We start from the raw sequence: 6,000 nt of genomic DNA on the forward strand, positions 1-6,000 counted from the left end.
GGAGCAGGCCACGGCGTAGACGCCACGACGAGCGCGACCTTGGAGTGACGTCATTTCTATCTCGCTGGCTGACAGCACCGTTTAATCGTGCATGTGGAGTAAACGCGCGTTGCGCAAACGGAAGAGCGAGTCATGCGCACCACCACGAAGGTCGACTTGGGAACCGCTACTTCAGCGCATGCCAATCTAATGACAGCGCCGCGCCCCGGGTGTGCGTTAAGAAGGGATTGGGGGAGGGGGGAGGTACGCGCCTCCCCCTTGTCGAGCATTTCTTAATCGCACACCTCCATATGGTGGGACAGGCGCGAGAACGAGGTGGCTGCACACGGCCTCCTGTCGCAATAAGATCCGCGCGGACGGGTCACGTGCGCATGATTTTAAGTGATGCCGGACGCTGCCGGAGGCTCAGCGCCGCGAAAATGAGAAACACTTTTACGACCTGGTAATGACACTGGCGACAAGAAGACCAGGTAATGGGAAGAAATCTCGAGCGTAGAGGGGATTGTGACGGTACTTCGCGCTATTGGGCCGCGCATACCGATGAGTCTGGCGTCGCGCGCAGGAAATTCCACACTCCGTGATTCGTACGCCCCTTCTTCCAACGTTGCTTTGTAGCAACTTTTCTTCCAGAGCTGGTGCAATATGCGTCCTTTTTACTCTTTCTCCGGCATATGCTTAAGAGTGGCGGGCATGTCACCCTAGACCCCGCAGCAAAGTTTATACTAGCTCCTCATCCGGGAATGAAGTAAACAAAACAATGAAAGCTGTTCGTTAGAGCCCTCGAGCAGCGAGGCCCAGAAATAGGATGCCGAGTTTGCGTGCGACGTGCACTTTTTCGTTCACTCACTACTGAGCTTTCCTTCTTTTTTTTTTTTTTTTCCCTTCTTGGGGAACTGTGAGAGGTAAACTTTGGCGAGCAGGGAACTTTTACAGAGTTTTAGTGAACTTTAACAACCGAACCTTGTCTCACTTCTTTTAAACTGGTGAAGTTTCCAAGCTTTTGGAGGAAATTCGGGACTAAGAAAGCTAATTTTAGGTCTAAATGGGGGAATTTTCATTTACAGCATGGAACATCACGGCGCCAATGCAATGAATAATGTTTTCGGCTGATGCTGAGTTTTGTAGTTTGTCGCAGCGCGTATTGCTCGATGCGCCTCGCCACAAAAACACCAGCGCTGCGATGTGACGAGGAAGCAGGAAGTCAAGGCCGCGGCAGGAGTGATTAGTTTAACCAGTTAATTGATGCGGACTACAAGACCAGTATATGCGTGTTGCAGGAGGCCGTTGTTGCCAAGGGGGCACTCTTGGAGGTGCTGCTGTCCCTAAACGACAGACGGCGAGAAGAAACAAGAATGTTATGCGGACTCACTTTATATTTAATTATGCCGCAAGCTCGTATATATCACTATGTACAGAACAAGTTTCTTTCTTACAACAAGTTTCTTAGTATTGAAAGAGATATTGCATCAGTCAGTGAATTCCGTGTCGCATTTCCCTTGCACAGCAGAGTGCGAACGAGGAGGCATAAGAATACAGTGAACGGCAGTCCTCGTTCTTGAGGGCTACATCCCGTCGTGTAGCTAGAAATAAATGCTCATTCCAGCATTTTTTTTTTTTCCGCGCACTATCGACCTCCTTCAAATGCGTTCCTTAAAAAAAAAAAAGAAAAAAAAAGTGCAACCTCATTGCTTTCTGGGTGCACAGTCTACGTTTAGGGTCCTGTTATTGGCCATCGTGAAATATGCGACGTCGCTTGACGTCATCAGCGCATAAAACTACTGCCACTGCTGGACTGGTGAAACTTCCTGGGCTTCTTGCGTCTGGTGGATCCCTTCTAACCTCGTCGCGAAACGTGTTTCGCTGACTGCGCTCTCTTTGCGGGTGCTCTTTTCCCCCTGCGCCTCGTTCTGCTCTTTATTTCTGTGATGAGTAACGGCAAACTGCTGCCGTAAAACTCGCCCAGTCCGCGCTCTGAAATTCATTGCCGATTCAAAGCAGCCAGCGAGGCAGCTGTATTCCGGATGGGACCGGCTGGCCTTGGTTCTTTTCTGTTCTTACGCGGAATGGGTATACGCGGAAGAACCCCCTGAAAGGAGGCGCGGGCCTTGAGCATATGGTATGACGCCGGCTGCGTGTGTACGAGAAAGAGTTACACAAACTTTTGTTGGGCGACCTTGGATCTTTATCGGTTGCGTTGCTTGTTTCATTTTCAATTTATTTCTGTCCGGAAAGGGGCGAAATTTGCCCCAGTGGCGCTTCCCGTTCGCATGTGCAGTTTTTTCTCTCGTTTTATGTTTGGACGAGATGGTTCTGCTGAGAGAGGGAGCTGGCTTGCGAACCAGAGGTGAAGCGGCAGATACAAAAACGGTAGCACTGCGGGATACTTAGCGCGTGACCGGCTGCCGCACGTATACTGCGTTGCAGCGGCAATTGTTGTCGGTTGGATAGGTGTCGCGTTAACCATTGGTTCTGTGCTTTGTTTCTCGTCGCATTGTGCGCTACTCTGCCTCTTTTATTTTCTTATGCCTGAGGTCATCGCTAAGAGAGGCCACACTCTACGTCCCGTGCGAGAGCAACAGGGTGTGGCTATATACGCGCAGTAATCAAGTAATGCAGTAGCGCTGTACCGCAGATACCGTGTCGTGCAGTAAGCGCTTTCTGCAAATAAAATTACAAGCACAAAGAAACGAAGAAAGCACTGCACAGTAGGTTGAGAACTATACATTCACCCGTGGGTGTTGTACTTAAAGCAGGATTTTGAGTTTCGTTAAACTAGCCTGCTAGAGCGACCGTATACAAGCCCTGTTTACTCGAATCCGACTGCGGGGGTTAAGTTACGGGGTTGCGTGTAGTGGACTCGACCCTACTGGGTTTACATGAACCCGACCCGGGGAGCAGTGATTACGGCGACGCCTCGAGCCGAGACCAACTAGCAGACGGCATCCGATTTTCTTTTCTGTTTACACCTCGCGCTTTGTATACTGTTATTCTCTTCTTGCAGCGGGTGGAGTTAGACAACCCACCCTTTGCGGCGGAGTTGACTGGGCCCGACCCCTTGACTCGTCGATCTGACAGATGGCGTTTATATGCACCCAGATATAGTTTTCAACCCGACAACTCAACTCAACCCGCCCCTGTCGAGTCCATGTAAACCAACGTTGTTGTACACGGCACTACCGTGCGCTCAAGACGCATGTACATGAAGCGAACGATTGCTTATCGAGACGATCTCAAGGGTAGCCCCGCTAGTTGCTGCCAACAACCTTGACCTTTCAATCTCGACTCCCGTGCACAACTGCAGCTACTTGCAGGCAATGAATGCCCCATAGACTCGGTGATCGCATCTAGTTCGGTTCAATTATCTGCCTTAAAATTTGCTCTTAGGAGAAGCTTCGACCAGCTGGTGGGACAGGGTGATCAGGGCGCAGAGCGGGACAAGCATGTACAGATGTTTTCCTTCTATATTTTAATGCTAAAACACTTCTAGCCTATAGCAGCATGGGTTTGGCCGATATTCTGATTTTCAATCACCTAACCAAGTGTTGCTATGGCAACACAAGCCTATAGCTTGATATATGTGGTTATACCATGACTGACTTTCTACAAGTGACCATGACTGCTGTAAGTACCATGACCAAGGCTAAGGTCAACGCGTATTAGGCCTAATTAACAATAAATAAACATGTGTGAAGCATAGGTCAGAAAGTGAAGTTTGAACGTGTCTGAACATACTTTGGAGTAAATACGCTTTCTTAAACCTAATTGAGCGGGTTAACTTTCGTAAAGCCTTGATGGTCTAGCTAAGCCTAAAGGTCTTAGGTACATTTACAGTAGCGCGTTGCTGTCTGAACACATATCGGCCATAGTTGCACCTTCCTAAGCCTAATTAAGTTTGATCAGGCTTTGCTAAGCCTGATAGGCTTAACGAAACCTATACAGTGCGAAAGCTAACATAACTTGCGCTTAGCTAAGCTAAACAAATGTCATGTTTTTGAAATAATGCTGCCCAGGTTTTAGATTTTCTACCGTAAGGCTGTAGGAAGGCCCAATTTGCCTATTATAAAAATGCCCTTCATAACCGGTTAATAATGTGCTGTACGATTACATTAAAGAGCTGTTCGCCGTCGCATTATAGTTAGGTGTCTCCCTCACAGAGGAGGTGAAGCTTTGATGCGTTAATATACTGTTACATTAGGCGGTTCATTTAATTGTTTATTTATTTATTATTCCGATGACGGCTAAAAAAGCCAAGCCGAAAGTCGATATATTTTATTGAGCAGCTCTTGACTACGGTCGAAGTCCCAAAAGACCGAACCTTACATCAGAATAGAAAAAAAAAAAAAAAAAAAAAAAAAAAAAAAAAAAAACGAGGAACGAACGAGACCCGGGCAGTTTCTTTTTTCCATGTGCTTCAGACACGGACAAAGCCGTCTGCACCCTTGCCTGCAGCTGCTTTCGCGCATCACTGGCAGATGGAGTGTCGCTGGCCGACAGAACGCAATCCGCATCCGCCGTTCATAATCTCTGCGGGCCGCATGAAGGCATATCCGTAGTTGGTTCCCAGGGCATACGGGACATATGTCTCTACACAGCAGAGGGCAAAGCCACAAATCACAACGTTCTATTACGTTGCGATGCCGCCACCACAGTGTAGTCGAGGTGAGGTATGATATATCCTTGGTCTGTAAGCTGAGGTTAGGTGCATGTATGTTAACTGGCTTAAAGTCGTGTAAATGTAGGAAACATAAAAGGTGCTGGCCTTTTTCTTTTCTTTTTTTTTTTTCTTTTGCTGCTTCGTGTAAATGCCGTGTGTGCCTGAAAAGTATGCGAAAACACGCACGCCTCTGCGCATAACACATGGGCTGCAAGTATAGGACTTACTACAAAACGAAAGCCATGTGCTTGTAAATACCAAAGCGCGGCTCGAGGCAAGTCGAGGGCATCCCCGAAGCGACTCGACGACGGGTCACAAACCGATCTCCCGTGTGAGAAAACACATTTGTGAGCTCGGCTCTGAGTACGAAACATTACACTGATCCGCGACTATATGGTGTTCAAAGGAAAGGGGGAAGAGCTCGCACAAATACGACCTAACAGACACACATCGGTCTTAAAATTATTACTTTGTATTATTATATTGGGTTGAGTGCTCTTATTTTTATTCATCCTTTAGTTCTAGCTCTTCGGCCTTAGCGTTAGCTTTGTTCGTAATCGCTGGCAAAACCTTTGCCGGGTTAAGCGGCCCTCTCAATACTGATCTGAAGATGCATTTCAATTAATCGTAAGCGCAAACAGGCGCTTCGGTAAAGCCAGTTTTGTCCTGTGCACATACAGGCAGTTAGGCTTACTGCGCTATATGTATATTGCGTTCGGACGCCATAACCAAATTATTTCATACTCTGCTGAGGTGGCTCAGTGATTACAGCGTTCGGCTACTGCGCTTCAGTTGCCGACTGCAGCGGCTGCATTTTGATGGAAGTGGAATGCAATGACGTCCGTGATGAAATTTTGTTATGGCGGTTACAAAGAGCTCCTGAAGGTTGAAACCTATCCCCGCCGCTACGGCATGTCGCACTACCCAAAACGTTGTTTGGACAAGTGAAAATCCGTTAAATGTCGACCACCCCTTACTTAAAAGAACGATGGAGGTCCAGCGCGCTATCAAAGTCGAACCGATCTCCCTTGCGGGTATGCGCCGTTCATCTGTTAGGCGAACAACGCCATCATGCGTGGACGCGGCCGAAGGGACATCTTTGCGTTGAACGACTTTGGGAAGCCGTTACTTAGCCGTTATAAACTTCATTGCGTGTGTGCAAAGCCTTTAGTTATTCATGGAATGCTGACTGTAAATTACTACGCAGGAGAAACCAAGCTAAACGGGTATCTTCATTCTTTAAGAATGACCACAGGTGTCATGGTCACTTTACGAGTCCGTGCTGGCGCCTTATTGTTCTGGGCGTGCCGCGGACCCACCGTCGTCATATCTCCCTTCGATATGCG

The sequence above is a fragment of the Amblyomma maculatum genome, chromosome 1 (assembly GCF_055883805.1).
Source record: "Amblyomma maculatum isolate TAMU_Amacu chromosome 1, ASM5588380v1, whole genome shotgun sequence".
In the NCBI taxonomy this organism is placed as follows: Eukaryota; Metazoa; Arthropoda; class Arachnida; order Ixodida; family Ixodidae; genus Amblyomma; species Amblyomma maculatum.